At 43.6% G+C, this 20,279-nt stretch overlaps 1 protein-coding gene across 5 annotated transcripts in view; it reads right to left on the bottom strand.

Annotated features, from left to right (window-relative positions):
• LOC102888459 (zinc finger protein 665-like) overlaps window positions 1-20,279 on the bottom strand; it is a 58,316-nt gene that overhangs the window by 8,323 nt on the left and 29,714 nt on the right. The window contains exons 1-2 of one of the 5 annotated variants that reach the window (XM_025047951.1): window positions 5,204-5,309; window positions 3,961-4,046 (exon numbers count right to left, since the gene is read on the bottom strand). The exons of 3 other annotated variants lie outside the window; for them this stretch is intronic. The gene's annotated coding sequence lies outside the window, so the exon portion shown is untranslated. One more of the 5 variants, XM_025047952.1, reaches the window with a different exon arrangement.

Here is a 20,279-nt window from a genome sequence, read left to right on the forward strand (position 1 = left end):
TGTTAAAGATTCAACCACTAAAATGCATAAAACATTTATAAAATCTTTTAAAAAGCCATAAACCTGCACAGTTATATACTCATTAACACACATATAAACAAACCAATTAACTGAAATTAGAGAAGTTATCTCTCCACGTATTTTTGGATGATTTTATTCATTGTTATTTTTATTCATGTGTATTCGAGCATCTTGAGTCAATAAATTTTTATTACCAGTGGTGCTTATTTTCACATTTCAAGATTGTATAGTAAAGCAGGCAAGAAAAAATATATGTGCAAACTCTAAAAAATTAAATAAGACTATTTTAACTCCATTTTCTATTAAATACTTATTAAAATCTATTAATACGACTTTATCCATTTACATTTAAAAGTAGGCATTAACAAAAGCCAAAGTGTATTGGATTATTCCACTAATAAAACAAGGATTAAAGATTTTAAAAATTATTATTAAATGACTAAAATTTTTAAAATCATCACATTAGTAGACCCTTGAAAAGAATTCTTGGATAAATAAAAATGAGAACAAAAAATAAAATTGGAGAAAAACCTGTCATTAACCAGGAACATTTCACCAAACATTTTGATTATCAGAAAACATGGATGCTCATCTTCTCTAAAATCACAGTGGAGAAAGAAGGCTGACCAGAGATCCTACCTCAGCAGACTAGAAGAGGGAAAAAAAGAAAAAAGATAGATTGAGTATGAAAAGAGTCAAAGACATGACCTGTGAAAATTCACAAATTGAAGGATAGAGATTGGCTAATAATAAAAGGAGCAAACAGGATATTCCATGCAAACCATATCAGAGAGAGCCAGGGTGGCTATATTCTATGAGACAGAACAGACTATAAGACAAAAATTGACAACAAAGGACAGTATAATGGGAAAAGGGTATATTCGCCAGGAAGCTATAACAATTATAAACATAGATGCACATAAAATTAAAGCTCCTAAATATATGAGGTAAATGTTGACAGGAATGCAGGCAGAAATAGACACCAGCACAGTATTCGTTTAAGACCTCACTATTTCAGTTTTAGTTATAAATACAAAAACCAAACACAAAATCCATAAGAAAATAGAACACTTGATAACATTATCAAGTGATGGAGTCTAACAAACATATACAGAACACTCCACTGAACACCAGCAGAAAACACATTTCTCTCAAACACACATAAAACATTCTCCACGATGGACCACTTGCTAGCCAAAAAACAAATATAAAAAAATGTTTACAAAGTGCCATTGTAAAAAAGATCTTTTCTAACTACAAGAAAATGACACTAGAAACAAAGTAGAAAAAGAGAGAAAAATCCACAAAATATGTAAAATAAAGAAGTCATTTTTAAACAATCAATAGTTCAAAAATCTCGAGATTTTTTTAAAAATCTAGATGAAAATAACAGTGAAAATACTACACACTAAAATTTATAAGATGCAGTGATAGTGGCACTAAGAGGTGTTACATGGTAGATATTTACATTAAAAAAGAGAATCACAAATCTACTTTTACACTTCAGAAAAAACCCATATTTTAGTGGAAGAAAAAATAAGATTATTTACAAAGGTAAAAAAAAAGACTAGAATATCAACATAAACATCAAACTAATAGCTGGTTTTTTTGAGCATATTAAAATTACAAGTCCCAAATTACATTTAGATTATTCAAATACTTTAGATCAAATAAAACAGGAAACACTGCAACTGATGTCACAGAAAGATTTTTAATGATTTTGAGAGTAATATAAACAGTATTATACAAAAAGATTACATAACCTAAAAGACAATGGGTAAATTCCTAAAAACATACAAGAACCAATCAGGAAAAAAGTAAAAATGTGATCCAAATAATAGAGATTCTAGCACTAATCGATAACATCCAAAAAAGAAACCCCACAAAATTCTACCAAATATTAATAGAAAATAACAGTTCTGACAAACACCTTCCAAAAAATCCAAAAATGAACACTTGCAAACTTATTCTATGGAGTTTGCATGATTCTGATAGCAAGCGCAAAAAAGGCACAAGAAAAATAAAAACTACAGACTAATATCCTTAATCAGTATTGATGCAAAACAAAATACTAGTAAAACAAATTTAATAGCACATTAAAAGAATTATATATCATGACTAAGTGGAATTTCTTCCTGTAAGGAAAGACTGTTTCAACATATATATGTAAAAAACAACTGTTATCAACCCGCATTAAGAGAATGAACAGAAGGAAAAAACACATGATTTCAACTAATGCAGAAGAGGCATTTGACTAAATTTAACAATCTTTTAAGAAATTCTTTTAATAGTAAAGTACCTCAACATAACATAAGCCACATTTGAAAAGCGCACAGCTCTCGTCATACTCAGTGATGCATATCTAAAAGCTTTAGCTTTAAGGCAAAAATGCATACTCTCAGCACTACTATTCAAAAAAGCACTAGAAATTCTAGCCAGATCAATAACACAAGGAAAATATTTTTAGAAGTCATCTAAATTGAAAAGAAGTAAAATTCTCTTTTGCATATGAAACGAGCTTACATGTGAAAAACTACAGAGGTTCCACACATGTAAAAAAATGTTAAAACTGGAAAATTATTTTAGAAAAGTTACAATGAACAATTTGAAAAGAGATTTAAGAAAATCCAATTGATTACAGCATCATAAAGGATGAAATATATGGGAATAAATGCAGCCAAGAAAGTAAAAAACATACACTGAAAACTACAAAACATTGCTAAAAGGAATCTAAGGAGGTACAGATAAACAGAAAGGCATCCCTTACTCATGGATTATAGGGCTTAATATTGTTCAATTGTCCATGCTACCCAAATGTTCTACAGGTTCAACAGGATCACTATCAAAATTCCAAAATATTTTGGCACAACACACACACACACACACACACACACACACACTAGAATTCATCTAAGAGCGATCGAAAAGTGTCAAAACATTTTGAAAATTAAAAAGGGATTAAGACAGAGTGATCAAAAAGTGTCAAAACATTTTGAAAATTAAAAAGGGAGAGGCTTATCTTTTTTAGATTTAAAAATATATTACAAAACAAGTGTCATATCAATAGGATTCTGGCATTAATCTAGAGACATGAACCAATAAAATGGAGAATGCCCTGATCTAAAGCCCTGCATAGATGTCAAATAATTTTAGACAACACCTAGGCTACACAATGGAGAAAAGTCCGTTCACCAAATCGTGCAAGGAACACTGGAAAACTACATACAAAAGGATGAAGCTGGGACCTTACCTGCATCAAACAAAATCTTCTGTGTACCAAAGGATATGATCCACAGGGTGAAAATGCAACCTCCAAGGAATGGATGTGAGAAAAATGATCTAAAGAATCTCCAACTGTCAAACATTACAGCTGATTTCCTATTTTAAAATGGATTATGGAATAAAACACCCTCTGTCACCACGGTCTGTCTGTGAACTTTCCACTCTATTCCCAATCATGAAGGTTTTGAAGTCAGTGATTCACTCCTTTAGCTTCAAATGCATCATAAAAGCAGTCAGAAACATTTCCGCCTACTGAACCTTTTTCGCGAACTTAGGTATTTGTGCCTAATAAAAATATGTGATTTCTATGTGCATCGTCTTTTATCTTGGTTGACAGAGAGGTGACAGTGCATCCAGATGTGGCACCTGAATCGTCCCCATTGCCCAACCGCATTGACGCCATGGGGCCCACACCCCGTCTCAAATCCAAGGGTGTGAAGCTCTGTCCAGAATGATGCCCAGCGGAGCCTCTTCACAAGTCCCATGTCACTGGATCACAGTGAGGTGGAATCTAACTAGAGATGAGAGGGACTGAGGGGGAAGGCCCAGGGTGAATGTGAACAAACGCCAGGACAATTCAGAGTCAGAGAAGATCAGCAGGTCAAAGGACATTCCTGGAAGGACAGACACAACAATAAACTGAGAATATGACCTTACCTGAGAAAGAGCCATCACTGACCCACCTTCTTTTCTTCTCTTCCTTTTCTGGGCTTCTTCCTCACGCGGCATGTCTTTATGTCAATCTGGAAAGATGAAAACATTCTGTGTATCGGCATGTCCTCTTTCTCTGCCACCACCGCACACAGGGAAGACCTCGCCATGGAGGAAAGGCGGTGTTCGCTACTCCTGCCACAGGACACATTCAGGGACAGTAAACTGCTCCTCCCCTTTCCTCAGATCACGCTGCCCTCCTGGTCACGCCTTCACATACACTGCGGCAGTGGGGACCTCGGCTGAACCCACACTCCCCTTCAGGTCACAGACCTGGCCCTGATCTAAGCCCGTGCTGAGCAGAGCCCCCCTCGCCCTCACCCCAGATCTCGGCCCCCAGAAATGGGAAGACCCAGGGGCTTGCTGCTCGGCGACGGATACAGATGAAAAGCACCTGAAACACTTTAAATATTACTGAGGCTGTCCCCCGCCCGATTATTTCAATGACATCTTCTACTCACGGAGCACAAAAGATGTCACTGCAAAACACCTCAGCAATCTAACGCGAAGCGGGACTTGGCACCGCTGGAGGCGGCCAGGCGAGCGCACCAGCCCCCTGCTTTTCCTACTTCCCTCTCAGAGGCCCTGCTTCTCGCGACCCCCGGGCCCGCACAGGAGTGGGATGGAATCAGACGCCTGCCCCCCGGAAGCACACACGTCTCAGTGGGGTGGGACGTTAGAGCACTGGGTGGCACAGGGCAGACCCAGATCGCCCCCTCGACTGCGGGGTCAGAGGACAGCGGCTACGAACGGGAGGCCTGAGCAGCAGACCGACCGGGCCTGCGGCGGACGCGATCGCAGGCGGGAGGGTGTCCCAGGAGAGGGGCGGGGTGCCCACAACCCCAGGGCCGGGGAGACGACGCGGCGTCTCCTGGGCCGGGATGGCCGGCGCCGCCCTGAGGCCGGGCCGCGAACGCGCCTCCCGTAAGGCGGTGAGGGCGCCTGACTGGCGGAGGGCGGGGAAGGGTTTTACGAGGAAACCGAGGCGGGAGGCGGATCTACACGGACCGAAGGCGGAGGGCGGCCCCGCAGCCGTTTCACACGCCGAGGGCCGCGCCGGCCCCTACGGCGATCCCGAAACTTAGAGGGAAGGGCCGGCAGCGGGGATGAGGAGGTCCACGGCGACCCCCGTCCCTGTAAGAAGCGGGGCTGTGAAACGCTGGTTTAGGCTCGAACGACGGAAACTCACGATCGGCCCCGGCTCTCCGCTCCGTGTCGGAAAGAAATGGCGCGCAGAAGGGAGAGACGGAAGTCCTGGGGGCGGGGCTGGTCAGAGGTCAGGCCGGCGCGGTGGCCACTGGGAAGACGAGGAAATGGGCTGTGGGTGGGGCGGAGAGCATCGACCCGGGGGCGGGGCCCGGAGGGAGTCCGCGCCTGCGCACTGACCGCGAGGAAGGGGGTGCGGAACAGGCCCTGGGCAGGGCCAGGGCGGGGCCAGGGCGGGGCCAAGATGGGCAGCGGGCGGGGCCGGGGAGATACCGGCCTGCACGTTAACCGCCAGGAAGAGAAATGAAACCCGCGCAGGGGCGTGGCCATGAGGAAGAGCCCGCGGCCCCAAGCGGAATGTGGTGAGGCCAGGTATGAGCAGTGACTCCGACGAGGTGACCAGAAACTGGCGTGTGGGCGTGGCGGGCACGGGGTTTGAGCGTTCCCATCTTTGCTCCCAAAGGTTTTTTTTTTTTTTTTTCCGGGTGTCTTTAGCGCATGGTGGAGTGCCTTTCCGTTTTAAATTACTATGTCTTACAGTTTTAGGGCAAAATATTAAATTATGTGAGCCGCTTGTATTGGAAACGAAGATGTTTTCGGCTTAATAATTTGAAACCGGTTTAAGTCACGAGCTATTTTTGCATTTAGGTCCTGGTAGGGAGTCTAAAACACCCGAGGGAATTAGGATCTTGGTGACAGGGTGGATGTGGGGACGGGTGGGACTTGGGATCATTTCTGCAACTAGAACTATGTAAGCAGTTCAGACGAACTGTGTAGGGATTACAAACTGGAATGCGAAATACAAAACTCTCCTTGGGTATTTTGACACCAAAGGAACAGCATTTCCTTTCCTGGTCCCCGTCCACCACGGGGGCCAACACTCAACATTCCACAGGATTCCACGGGCCTGCAATGTCAAGAATAGGTAAATCCACAGAGACGGCATATTAGTGGTGTCCACCGAGTAGGGGAAAGGGAATGGAAGGAATCGATTCATGGCTCAAGGGTTTCCTTTGAGGCTCATGAAAATACGTTAGAACCGAATGTGATATTTGTAGGGCATTCGTAATGTACTAAATGACACCGAATTGAACTTTAACATGACCAACCTTATATTATTTGAAATTCAATTAAAATCAAATAGATATAGTTCCTCCAAGGTATCTGACATGCTCAGTCAGAACACTCACTGGCCAAGTTAATTTTTGCCTGTCTCTGTTCTCTTACTTTGTGTCAAAATAAGAACTTCCTCTTGGTCCACTGATTGAATAGTGTGTTTTTTTCAAAGACGATGGATATCCAGGGTTGTGGCCAACAAATTTTTTCATGAGGAGTGGAATGTCTGGATCCAAGTCAGAGGGCCTTATAAAAGGACGTCATGTTGGAGAACTACAGGAACTTACTTCTTTCTAAAATTGCTAACTAAATTTGTGTATCTCTACATTTTCCCTTGTGAATCTCTTGGGAGCCCCTAACAATCACTCTCTGGTCCCTGTTCTAGACAGAAGATGGAAGCTATTGTGATTCAGGAGCAAAGATTTCCTCATGTGCCCAGGGCAGTTAGAACTAAACAAGATAAAATAATAAAATGATAGTTATCAAGAAATCAGATTGCAATTGAGACTTTCATATTTGGTGGGCAATGTTTTAAGCTCCCCTCTAATTAATGTGTTGATGAATTCTTTGAGGGATAAAGATACATCGACCTAATCTAACATGGAGGAATTGGGAACAAGCAAAAAAGTAGACAGCCTTCATAAACGTTCACAGCAGTTTCTGTAACTCAGAAAAATAGAAGCAACTTAAGCAAGAAGAAATAATAGCTCCAACAATGTTAATATTTTGTGTACACAGGCAGACATGGAAACTACACACATTGAAAGTGATTGAGAATAAAATGTTCACGTCTATGAAATCAAGATTATTGTGCAACTTTGTGAATCTCATTAAGGAACAGAGGAGGCAAGATCATTAAAATGTTAATCAAGCCACTATCAGAGGCTGCAATGTGCAGATCAGCCCTGTGGCCAGGTCAGGAGACCGCCTTCAGAACAATGGAAGATTTCTGCTAGAATTGCTAACAGCCCATTTCTCACTCCTGTGAAGGAGAAACAGGAACCAATTCCCTATGGCTAGAACCATGGGGAACCTAAGGAGAGGAGGCAAGATAATTAAAATGTTAATCAAGCCACTATCAGAGGCTGCAATGTACAGATCAGCCCTGTGGCCAGGTCAGGAGACCGCCTTCAGAACAATGGAAGATTTCTGCTAGAATTGCTAACAGCCCATTTCTCACTCCTGTGAAGGAGAAACAGGAACCAATTCCCTATGGCTAGAACCATGGGGAACCTAAGGATTAAAGGCTAGGAAGTGCCAGCCAGCTGGCTTTTAGCACTACATACTCTTCCCTTTCCCCTTCCTCACTAAATGTCAATATCAAAGGAAATGGGAACTAAGGAATGACATAAACTGAATTCCCTGAACACTCAGGGTCCCTCTCAGTGCCTTTACTCTGTCTCTCACTGTCTCTTGCACTGTCCTGCTCACTCTCTGCCTCAGAGACCACATCTGTCTGTGGAGCGTGACCCTTTTTCTAATAAACTTTCCTTTTGACCCTAACTTTGGCATGTGTGTTGAATTCTTTCTTCACTCTCCGCCATAGGACCCTCTTCTTCTCTGCGTACAGGATTTGCCCTGTCCTGCATCATCATGAATCTATCTGTGGCTGATACGCTTTGTATTTTATAAACACAATAAGTAGAGGAGCACACATAATAATATAAGATAAATCAGAGCTATTGTTTCTTAGTCTTTCATTTCTTTAGTACATTTTGCATATCACTTGTGCTAAGATAGCCACTAGAAATTTAACACATGTGAACATACGTTAATTATATGATACTTGTAAACTTCCTTGAAAATACAAAACCCGACAAAGTAGAATATGTCTGTGACATGAGTGTGGCATATAATAAAAGTTTACAGGAACAAGGGCTCATCGATCGAATCCTCCGCTTTAAAAGCTAATTATCTCTCTTTTTTTTTTTTTTTACAGCGCAATGGAGAAAGCAAGGCCCATGACACAGCATCAGCCGTGCGCTCCATGTGGACCGTGTGGCCTGGGCGGCAGCGCCTGTGGCCCCATAACCTGATCCTCAAGGTGCAACAGAGCATATGAGTTGAAGATGCTTGAAGGTTGTCATGACGAATGTTTTCCAAACACTTAACACAGAGGATGACTAAAACCATTAGGAGAATGTTGAGTGAGGAAACTGACAAACAAAATGGATGCAGTCAGGCTCCCTCCCAGCAAGCCATGCGGTTCCCGGGTAGCCCTATCTACAGCGTCCCAGGTGACCTAATTAGATACAGCGTCCTATACAATCTGTAGGTTGTGATTGGTTATAGTACCTGGCCTTAAGCCACTATTATGCGCTTTGTTATAAGAACAGCCCCGCCTGTGCAGGCTGGGGGCAGCTGGAGCTGTGCCTGTGCCTTGCTGTGTTGTCCTGCTATGCCTGAATAAAGCGATGTCACATCTGCTCACAGCTCCTCGCATATTCTTTCAGCTGCCAGAATGGTGCACCCCAAGCTTCGGTACCCCGAACCTGCAGAACAATTGGTGTAGCTGGCAGGATGCCAGGTAAGGGGACCCTCCACCCCAGAAGAGGAGTAGGAGGAAGAGGAAGGCATGTGGCCGCCACACAGCATGTGGTATCCTGTCGTCTCGGTTCTTGTGACTCGGACTTACCCGGAGGGGTGGGAAGGGGTAGACAGCTCCCCTCGCCAGTATAGAGAAGGCACTCGGCTCCCTGGAGGGACAGCTGCCAGAAAAGGCCAGAGTTGTCGCTGGCCACATAGGTTGGCTGTTGCTAACCCCCCTGAAACACAACATGGACAAAGCTTTGCAAGAAGCTGCACAGGTCCATTAATTGCATACAAAAGAGGAGGCTCTGGAGGTGTGTTTGCAATAGTTAGAGAGGACGAGCTGTCCTGTGACACAGCACAGGACACCCTGGAGGTGGAAGAGCCTAGAGAAGACGCCAGGTGAGTGCAAGCCCGGCCTATCATACACCAGAAGGTAAAACATGAACAGCCCCTGGGACGGGGGGAGTACAGGCTAGGGACCCCACCGTGACAGAATATACCACCTACACCCCGTACACCCCTATTGAGTTAAGGGAGTTGGGGGAGCAATGCCGGCTGAGATCAGGGGAGCCCCTGCCAACGTGGCTGTCGCGTTCGTGGGATGAAGGGGCAGACAGCATAGTTTGCTCCCCGGATGAAATGGAGAGACTGGTCTCCTTTATGGTACATGCCTCCCTGTGGCAACGCCTACAGAACTGTCGCAGGCTGGCCCCAGGGCAAGGTAATCACGCCCTCATGGAGGGGATGACCGCTGCTGTGCGACCTGTCCGGGATGACTCAAGAGAGCTACCAGACGCAGTGAGTAAATGGCAACCATATGCGGAGTTGGTGCAAATCATCCACGAGCTGGGAATGTGACAGACTATGTTCAGTTTGAACACGCGTGGACCAGATGATGAACGGTTCACCTCAGGAATGAGGGATTGAGTCCTGGGCACTACAATGTCTTCTTCCTTTGGGTCCTTGCTAGCCATCTTGGCTCCCGATGTTGGGTGGCGTATCCACGAAGTGGCCACCGTGGGAGACGTGGAAGGGTGATGGCAGGACCGTGGCAACCGAGGTGTCCACGCAGTTAAGTCTCAGTCTTCCCCAGCAAGAAAGGCAGGGAAGACAGGGAAGAAGCCACCCGCTACTGCTGGACCCGTATGGGTGACCCGAACACAAATGCGGGCAGATTTGCTGATGGCGGGTGTAGACCCAGAGAAAATTGACAGACGGCCCAATGCTGTGCTGTCAGAATTACGGCGGCGGTTGAAACTGACACAGCAGTTCCAGAAAAGCGCAAAACTGATATGTGATAGAGCTTGGCCGGTGGCTCTGAAAGACTTCCTGACAGTCCCAGACGCGCTCTTTCTGCATGACCAGGGAGAAGGCCGAGGTGCCCATCTGGAATGGAGGGACGGGGACGGGAGGCTACATGTGGTACTTGCAATCCACTGGTCCCCCCAAAATGTCCAACGCGTGCTAGCATTGGGAGACACTGGGGCCGACTGCAGCCCGATACACAGCCACCCAGAGAGATTCCCAGGCCAGCAGCGTACACTGATGGCTACGGAGGCAAGACCATAAAGACAAAAGCTGTGACTGTACCCCTGGGGATTGGGCAGTTGCCTCTGCACCCCTACAAGGTATATGTGTCTCCGGTCCCAGAATACATCCTAGGCGTGGACGTTTTGCAAGGCCTGTGCTTGCAGACATCAGCGGGGGAGTTTCACCTAAGTGATACGAGCCGTAGTGAGTGGACACACTTGACACCCCCCTCAAGAAGTGCCACCCCCACTGACGGTGGTGAATGTCAAGCAGTATCACCCACTGGAGGCCATGCAGAGATTGAGGCTACTATTCAGGAATTAGAAAAGGCACAGATAGTACGCCCTACACACAGCCCTTTCAATGCCCCTGTGTGGCCTGTCCGGAAGCCTGATGGCACTTGGAGAATGACCGTTGACTATTGTGAGCTGAATAAAGTAACGCCACCACTGCGTGCTGCAGGGCCCTCACCCATGAACTCACGGACAGACTAACAGTACAACTGGGAACATACCTCTACATAGTGGACTTGGCTAATGCCTTTTTCTCCATTGACTTGGCTCCGACCAGTCAAGAGCAATTTGCCTTCACGTGGGAAGGACAACAATGGACATCCCTGGTGCTGCCCCAGGGATACCTGCATAGCCCAACCATCTGTCATGGTTTATAGCAAAGGACTTGGCTGAATGGCATTGTTTGCCGACTGTTGTGTTGTTCCATCATATTGATGATATCATATTAACGACTGCTTCCCTTTCAGATTTAGAGCAAGCTTCCCTGCGCTGGAGCAACACTTGAAAACATGTGGCTGAACCGTCATGGTTTGGTAGCAGTGGATTTGGCTGAATGGCACTGTCTGCTGACCGTTGTGTTGTTCCATTACACTGATAATATCATGTTAACCTCTGCTTCCCTTTCAGATTTAGAGCAAGCTGCCCCAGCGTTAGTACACTTGAAAACATGGCTGGGCCGTGAACGATGCCAAGATACAGCGCCCTGGCCTATCTGTCAAATTCTTGGGAGTTATCTGGTCAGGTAAGATGGAAGTTATTCCAGAAGCAGCGATTGATAAAATCCAGGCCTTTCCATGCCTGACAACAGTAAAAGAACTACAGAGTTATGTGGGCTTGCTGGGGTATTGGAGGGTCTTCATACCTCATTCGGTGCAAATGGCCTGCCCCCTTTACCCCTTAGTAAAAAAGGGAGCTACACGGGATTGGACCGAACAGATAGAAAAGGCCTTTTCGGGAACCAAAGGAGCTGTCCAGCAGGGTAGGCTCTGAGAGTCACTGACCGTGAATGGCCATTTGAATTGATGTACACGTGACCCAGGAAGGCCAAGGCTGGGGGTTCTGGCAGTGCTCTGAGTGGAGCCGAGTGCCTATTGGGTTTTGATCTCAGCTCTGGAAGGGAGCAGAGAGCAGGTACTCACTAATAAAGAATTAGCCGCCACCTATATGGCCCTAAAGGTGACAGAAGCCATCACTGGGACTGCCAAGGTGGTAGTAAATACCACGTACCCCATACAAGGGTGGGTCCATACGTGGATCAGTTCCCCCAAGACTGGGGTAGCACAGACGCCAACCCTAACCAAATGGGGTGCAGACTTAGAGCAGAGAAGTGTGCTGGCAACCAGCCCACCAACATCTGAACTGCAGCAGGTCTTAAGACCCAAAGAATTCATGACTGGTACAGAGATGGGTGGCCGTAGGAGTTCAGCTGGCCACTGATAGCATATGGTTTGACACAGGGCAAAGCAGCCAATGGGCAGAACTTAGGGCCATATAGTTTGTGATAACACATGAAGATGGCCCGCTGACAATCTGTAGAGACAGCTGGGCTGTCTTTAAGGGTCTAACCCTGTGGCTTTCCACTTGGAAGTGGCAACAGTGGAGGGTAGGACACTGACTCCTGTGGGGACAAGCCATGTGGGAAGATTTGTGGGACTTAGGTCAAGACAAAGATGTTACTATCATGTCACTGGATGTGCCCTGTTGGCGCGTGCGCGGGGACGGGCCTCGTGGAAGTGGAGTGGCAACGGCGAGGCCAGGACAGTGGCAAGAGGGGGCAAGGGAGGTAAAGGGATCACGGGACACTGGCTGAGAGGATTGGACACGCTGAGGGCGTGGTGGTCAGGGCAAGGCCCTCAAAGAGACGACAGGCCATGGGAGGGACTTGTCCTCGACAGTCAGTAGGGAAGCGACCTTGTTCATGATTGATATGCTTGGCTTCTTTTCTTTGTTAACGATTAATGGTTTTATACTGTGTAGTTATGTATTTATGGAAATAGTCTTAATTTCTTATCTGTTTATTGATGAAATTATATTTTCTTCATGAGAAACACTTTTTTGACTTGAAGGTAATTTTTGAAAAGTTTTAAATCTATCTCTTTTAGTACATTTTCTATTTTTTATTTTCAGAAATCTCATGACTACAATCTACCATCTCAGCCAACTGTACCTGTACCGTCCAGTCCTGTTAAGTATATGCACACTGTTGTGCAACTGATCTCTGGAAACTTCCATCTTACAAAACTGTCCCAGTACCCATAAACAACCTGTTCCCTTCTTTACTCCCAGGCCCTGGCTGCTGCCATTGACATGGACTGCATTAGGTGACTCACCTAAATGGAATCATGAAGTATCTGTGTGACTTGGTTGCTCCACTTAAAAAGTTTTCACATTTTTCCTGTGTTGTAGCACGTGACAAACTGTTTCCATTTCAAGGCTGAATAATATTTCAATGTATGTATATGCTACATTTTCAGTATTCATCAATCTTGAATATTTGGGTTCTTTGCATCTATTACTGATTTTTTTTTTAAGTTTCAATTCCAGTCGATAGTCAATTTTATAGTAATTTCAGATGTACAGCATAGTGGTCGACTTTTATATAACTTACAAAGCGATTCCTCCAATAAATCTTGCAATCACCTGACACCATATAGTTATTACAATATTATTGGCTATATTTTTTGAGCTGCGTAGAATCGATTCCAAGCAGCTGGCCATGGGGGAATGGGGAATTCGGGTCAAAGCATACAAGATTCCGTTAATACGAGATGAATAAATTCTGGAGCTCTAAAGCACAGCATGGCGACTCTACTTCATTATAGTGGATATTATACTTCACACTCGCTGAGAGCGCGTTTCTTAGATGCTCTCACCACACACAAACGGTAACTACACGAGTTAATGGTACGTTAATTCGCTGGGCTGTTGAAATCGGTTCTTCATGTGTACACGTTTCCTTTTTTTGTGACTTGAGCTACCGCTGGATGTGCAGAAATGCACAGCAGGATGCTGGGTGAAGGCTCTTGAGTCACAGGATTTAATGACAAAGACAGATCTTAAGGCACCAAAATACACAGTCCTTTGCTCCCATTTTCCGCTCTTGGTTCAAGAACTGTGAGCAGCAGCTCTGAGACTGGAGGTGCAGCCGCTCATGGAGGTCCGACCTCAAAATCCCAACATGACAGAAAAAGGCTCCAGAGAATGGCAGTTTTGCAGCTTCGTTATCCATCAGAATCAAAGCAGGAGACGGGAGTTACATGAGATCCACTGCTGGGTCGATTAAGGGGAGTGAGAGAACGCGGATGGTGCTGAACTCACCTGGGATTGGATAAAAGGTAAATCAGAGAGACAAGTACACTTTCCTATGGGTGGGCGCAGGATAGATAACACAGCAGACAGAGATGGTCTGTGGGGACAAAGGCGACAACGAAGCTTCTGTGGTCTCTGCTCCTGTGCAGGCAGGTGTGCCCTTGGGAGTCTGCCGACATTTCAAACGTATGCTACCTTAGATGCCAAAAGAAGACATGCTCCCTTAAGAGAAAAAGTGCCCTTTGTCAAGGAAGCGAGAGGCCCAGGACTTAAGGACCAGCCCTGACCGACTTTGAGTTGTTCAGATCTGTCAACTGAAAAATGATATCGACTCGGTGTTTAGTCACCAGAAAGGATTTATTCAGGAAAAAGGAAAGGTTGCAAGCAAGTGGATGCAGACATGGCAAGCCCATGCGCATGCGGCTTTCAGGCCAAGGCGGAGGTATGGACAGAAGGGATGAGGAAGTGAAGGGAAAGGGAAGTTAGAACTCTAGAACTTCATTCCAGGGCTCTTCCTCTTGGGCATCCCGGTTATGTCGTCCATGTGAAAACATCCGGAAGCCCCAGCTCCTCCCAAAGACCCTCCGGGGTGTTTGCTTGAGGATCCAGCTTGTCTTTACCACCCGGAACAATAATGTGATGAATCTGTCATTCGTTTGGAGAGTGTTGTTTAACTTGAGAGATATTATCCCGTACGCTACTGGCTTGAGAAATTAATTCCCACAGCAAACGTGTGCTAAATAAATTGCTGGTGAAGACACAATCCTTCCGAGTATAACTTTGCCTCCTCCCCAAACCAAAACACGACACCGAGAGACAGAACTTCATCTGTAAAGGCTCTGAACAGGAAGGATGGAGACACTCAGGCTAAACCCTGTCGAACCCACTACTGGCAGATGGCAAGGGAGTTGTCTCCCCGACATTTTCTACCTGTACTTGTCCCTCGGAAAGACAACCCCTCTCAAACATGTTAGACAGCGAAGTACGTCATGCAACACATCCGTTCCTACTATTGATTCTGAAGCAGCAAAAATAACGGGATGTTGAATTTATCCAAAGGGTGCTATCTTCATTGTTATGATAGCTTCCTTGCACAGTGTGATCCCTTTCCAAACCCATCCCTCGAAAATGGGTTCCCTTTTCTTAGTGAACCGCAAGGATTTTGACAGCTGAGAAGGTCAGGTGCTGCAGCAACATGACACTATCTCCTGGGCAAGGATGAAGGGAAGTCACGTGACTACAGGAGTCTATGCTGGAGTCTGCCATGGGGAACAGGAAGACTTTAGCCTCTTTTGGATCTTCGCCCCAAGACCTCTGCTGAATTCTTCCTGTCGTAGCTACCAGCATCTAGAGACTGACTAGGAGCAGGGGTTTCTCTCCTTCTGCCCAAGGACACACTATGCTCAGCCCCCCAGTTCTAGATTCTCCCACTCTCCTCTGTACCTACTGTTCCCTCAGCACCACGAAGAACTGGATGGTGACGCGTCTGCCTGTAATGATAAGTTATGGGCGTTTCACTTCCCCCCTGCCCCGCGACTGCCAAAAATGACTTGGATTTTTGCTTAATGCTGCTGAAGTCGGTGTATAGGCAGAGGGAGGGATCGGAGCCCACCAAAAGGGAGGGTGACCTTACACACTGTACCAGGGCACGGTATTTGTTTGTTTCAACCAACGAACTTCTATGTTTTGAATCACGCAAAACTGATCCCAGTGCATTGGCACATAGGATATTGTTACCTACGACCCTGAATAAAGTAGAATAAGTTAACGGAATGACACTTCACTCATTACACATCAGTGTAAACATACTCAAATTTATTCCGCTTTATTAATGAAAACGTATTAGGTTCACAGTCTAAGTAAAGCATGACAAAGCCAATGTACGAGCATTTGCAAAATACAAATTTCAAGCAGCCAATAAGAATTCAGGTTCTTCTAAAGCAAAGATCTGAGAGCGGTGATTTGTATGGTTTTCAAGACAGGCTCACTGTTTCATAGACGTGGATGCACACTAACTCTACGTACTTAGGGTTGACTTGTCTATACTTTCCCAGATACCTCTGAAGATTTCTGTATTCCAACCACATCATATAATACTCGCGACTCCAACTATGGCTACTACGACAACACACCAAGTGTTTAATGAACTGCCACCTAGTTTCCTTAGAGAGCAATTTGCAAAACTAGTTAAAATTCAGAATATTTCTGTCTTAAATTAACACAAAGGACGATGCTCTAAACACCTACTTCATGGTGACATATCAAAGTCCTAAGTCAACCACAAATAGTTTCTCCATTTCGATTTTCTCCATACAATGACATCACAGTGCCCTCGATCTTCAAGGGAAAATTAGGTCAGAGTGAAACCCAGTTAATATAGAAGGGCTCTCAGACCTTTGAGACAGCAAAGACAGCAACCATTGACCCTCTGATCGTATATATACCAGAGTAAAAACAGAGCATCGAGTGATTTGCTAGTGTAATCACATTAATATTTCCTGTTTGAAAACCTCAAGAACTGTCAATATATAAAGACACATTGTAAGTAATTATACCTGTCCAAATATCCATCCCCTTGATTAACAAATTTTCTAAGGTTTTTATCTTTGCATTAATTCTCTAAAAGTATTCTAATTTAGAGTGATATAAAAAAAAGCGTTTTACTTTTTTTTAATTTACTTATTTAAATCAGTTTAAGTATACATTATATTCGTTAGACATCTATATGTTCATAAAACAATCTCTCCAATTGCTCCCTCCCTCCCCTGGCCCTCTGCGGTGCTAACATATTAATGCTAACTGCTTTCCCTATGCATGCTCCCCATCCCTGTGACCATCCATCAGCTACTAATTTGTATCTGTCCATCACCAAATTGTCCACTATATTTGTGAGTCTGTTTTTGATTAGTTTGTTCTTTTTGTTCCTTAGATTCCACATATATGTGAAATCATATGGTATTTATCTTTCTCTGACTTATTTCACTGAGCATAACAACCTCTAGGTCCATCCATGTCGTTGCAAATGGTAGGATTTCATTTTTTAAATGGCTGAGCAATATTCCATTGTATATATGAACCGTAATTTCTTTATCCAGTCTGTTGATGGGCAATTAGGTTGCTTCCATATCTTGGCTATTGTAAATTTTGCTGCCACGAATATTGGGGTGCATAGATCTTTAGGAAATATTGTTTTGGATTTGTTTGGATAAATACCCAGAGGTACAATTGCTGGGTCAAAACATAGATCCATTTTTAATTTTTTGAGAAACCTCCATACTGTTTTCCATAGTGGCTGCACCATTTTGTAGTCCTACCAACAGTGAACAAGAGTTCCTTTTTCTCCACATCCTCGCCAAACAGTTGTTTTTTGTTTTATTGATGATAGCCATTCTGACAGGTATGAGGTGATATCTCATTTTGGTCTTAAATTACATTTCTCTGATGGTTAGCGACCTTGAACTTCTTTTCATACGTCTATTAGCCATCTGTATTTCTTTGGAGAAGTATCTGTTCTGGTCTTCTGCCCATTGTTTAATTGGATTGTTTGCTTTTTTGTTGTTGAGTTGTGTAAGTTCTTTATATATTTTGGATATTAACCCCTTATCAGATATGTCATTAGTGAATATCTTCTCCTAGTCAGTTGTCTTTTTGTTTCATTGATGGTTTCCTTCTCTGTACAAAAACTTTTTAGTTTGAGGTAGTCCCATTTATTTTTTCGTTTCCCTTGCCCGACGAGATATATCTGAAAAGAAGTTCCTGTCAGTAAGATCAGAGTTTACTGCCTATATTTAAAAGTGTTCTTGACTTACTACTTTCGACTGTGAATCCTCTGATATTTAGGATTTGATTTTCAATTCAATACTTCCCCACTTTTTTTACATCTTCGAACCACTTTGCAGCATGAATTCTGTGGTGTACTGAAGTGTATACTGTGGACAAAGGCCTTTCATCGCACATTAGGAATGTAGAATTTCTCCCCAGTAAGCATTTTCCGATGTGCAGTGAGACTGTAGGTTCAGCTACAGGGTTTCTTACATTTTTTCCAGTTTTTAAATGCTTTCTCTCCATTATGAATTCTCATGTGTCGAGTAAGCTGTGAACAGTGAATGAAGGCATTGTCAGTCTCTACATTTGTAAGGCTTCTCTCCAGTATGAATTCTGTCATGCTGCGTAAGGTGTGAACGCCGATTAAAGTCTTTACCACATTTTTCACATTTGTAAGGCTTCTCTCCATTATGAATTCTCTGATGTTCAGTAAGTTTTGATCGCTGGTTAAAGGCTTTGCCACATTCTTTACACTTGTAAATCTCTCCAGTATGAATTCTCTCATGTTGAGTAAGATGTGAATGCTGAGTAAAGGCTTTGCCACAAATTTCGCATTTATAAGGCTTCTCTCCAGTATGAATTCTCTCATGTTGAATAAGATGTGACCGCTGAGTAAAGGCTTTGCCACAAATTTCACATTTGTAAGGCTTCACTCCAGTATGAATTCTCTCATGTTGAGAAAGTTTTGAGGGCCGGTTAAAGGCTTGGCCACATTCTTTACATTTGTAGGGCCTCTCTCCAGTATGAATTACCTCATGTTCAGTAAGATACGAACGCCGATGAAAGGCTTTGCCACATGAGTCACATCTGTAAGGTTTGTCCTTAGTATGAATCATCTGGTGTTGAGTCAGCATTGAGGACTGCTTAAAGGCTCTGCCACATTCTCTACATGTGTAACTCTCTCTAGTGTGAATTATCTCATGTTCAGTAAGATATGAACGCTGAGTAAAGGCCTGGCCACATTCTTTACATTTGTAAAGCTTCTCTACAGTATGAATCATCTCGTGTTCAGTAAGATCTGAATGCTGATTAAAGGCTTTGCCACATTTTTCGCATTTATAAGTCTTCTCTGTACTATGAATCCTCTCGTGTGCAGTAAGACGTGGATGCCGACTAAAGGCTTTGCCACATTTTTCACATTTGTAAGGCTTCTTGCCACTATGAACTCTCTGATGTTGAGTAAAACATGCACGCCAAAAAAAGGCTTTACCGCATTGTCTACATTTATAAGATCTCTCTCCAGTATGAATTAGCCGATGTTTGGCAAGAACTGATCGCTGATTAAAAGCTCTGCCACATTCTTCACATTTGTAAGGTTTCTCTCCAGTATGAATTACCTCATGTCTACTAAGATATGCACGCTGAATAAAGGCTTTACCACATTCTTTACATCTGTAAGTCTTCCATCCACTATGAATTCTCTCATGCTTACTAAGATATGAACGTTGAGGAAAGGCCTTACCACATACTGTACACGTGTAAGGCCTCTCTCCAGTATGGACTTTCTCATGTCTATTTACACTCGATAATTGACTGAAGACTCTTCCACACCGATTACATTTGTAAGGTTCCTCTTCGGTACGAATGTCCTCATGAGATTGGTTCAAAGACTCGACACATTCACAACATGTGTTTATCTTCTCTACAATATGACTATTCTGATGTATAATGAGATTTGAACTTTGATCAAAGACTTTTCCACATGTATAAGGATTCTCTAAAAACTGAGTTCTCTGACTTTTCTTAGGATCTGACCTTTGGTTCAAGTTTTCCCAAGATTCACTGAATTGATAACTTCTCTGTCTGTTACACGTACTCTGGTCATCATTGAAGACAAAAAGGCCTTTAGTGAGCGCTCAAATGTCATTAAACATTAAAGCTGTTTCCAATTATCCCATGACACCTACTGAACCATGACGGTTGTATGAACACCCCCACACACATTCACAAAAACTATAACTTTGGAACGAGGGATGATTTCTCCATGGGAGAATAATGAATCCCTGGTTAATGACTTGTCAAATTCATCACATTTAGAATTTCTACCTTTATTATGAAATCTGATATTGAGAAAAGTGGGACTAAATGTTTAATCCAATCCTACATTTGAAATGACACAAAAAAATTATCCACACCACATATAAGGTAACCTTCCAGATAGTCCACATTTCCTTTCAGAGAATATAGATAGATAGATAGATAGATAGATAGAATGGGAGAGGGAGTGGGAAGGGCAATGCATCTTGGGAAAACCATCCCTTTAAGGCAGTTACATTTGCAGAACAATGTGTTTCTGAATGTGAAGACGAATATATCTTTTCTAAAGATATATAGATAGATAGATATTATATATATAAAGATATCTATCTATCTATCTATATATCTTTAGAAAACTGTTTACCGTCTTCACATTCAGAAACACATTGTTCTGCAAACGTAACGGCCTTAAAGGGA

The sequence above is a fragment of the Pteropus alecto genome, unplaced genomic scaffold (assembly GCF_000325575.1).
Source record: "Pteropus alecto unplaced genomic scaffold, ASM32557v1 scaffold41, whole genome shotgun sequence".
In the NCBI taxonomy this organism is placed as follows: domain Eukaryota; kingdom Metazoa; phylum Chordata; class Mammalia; order Chiroptera; family Pteropodidae; genus Pteropus; species Pteropus alecto.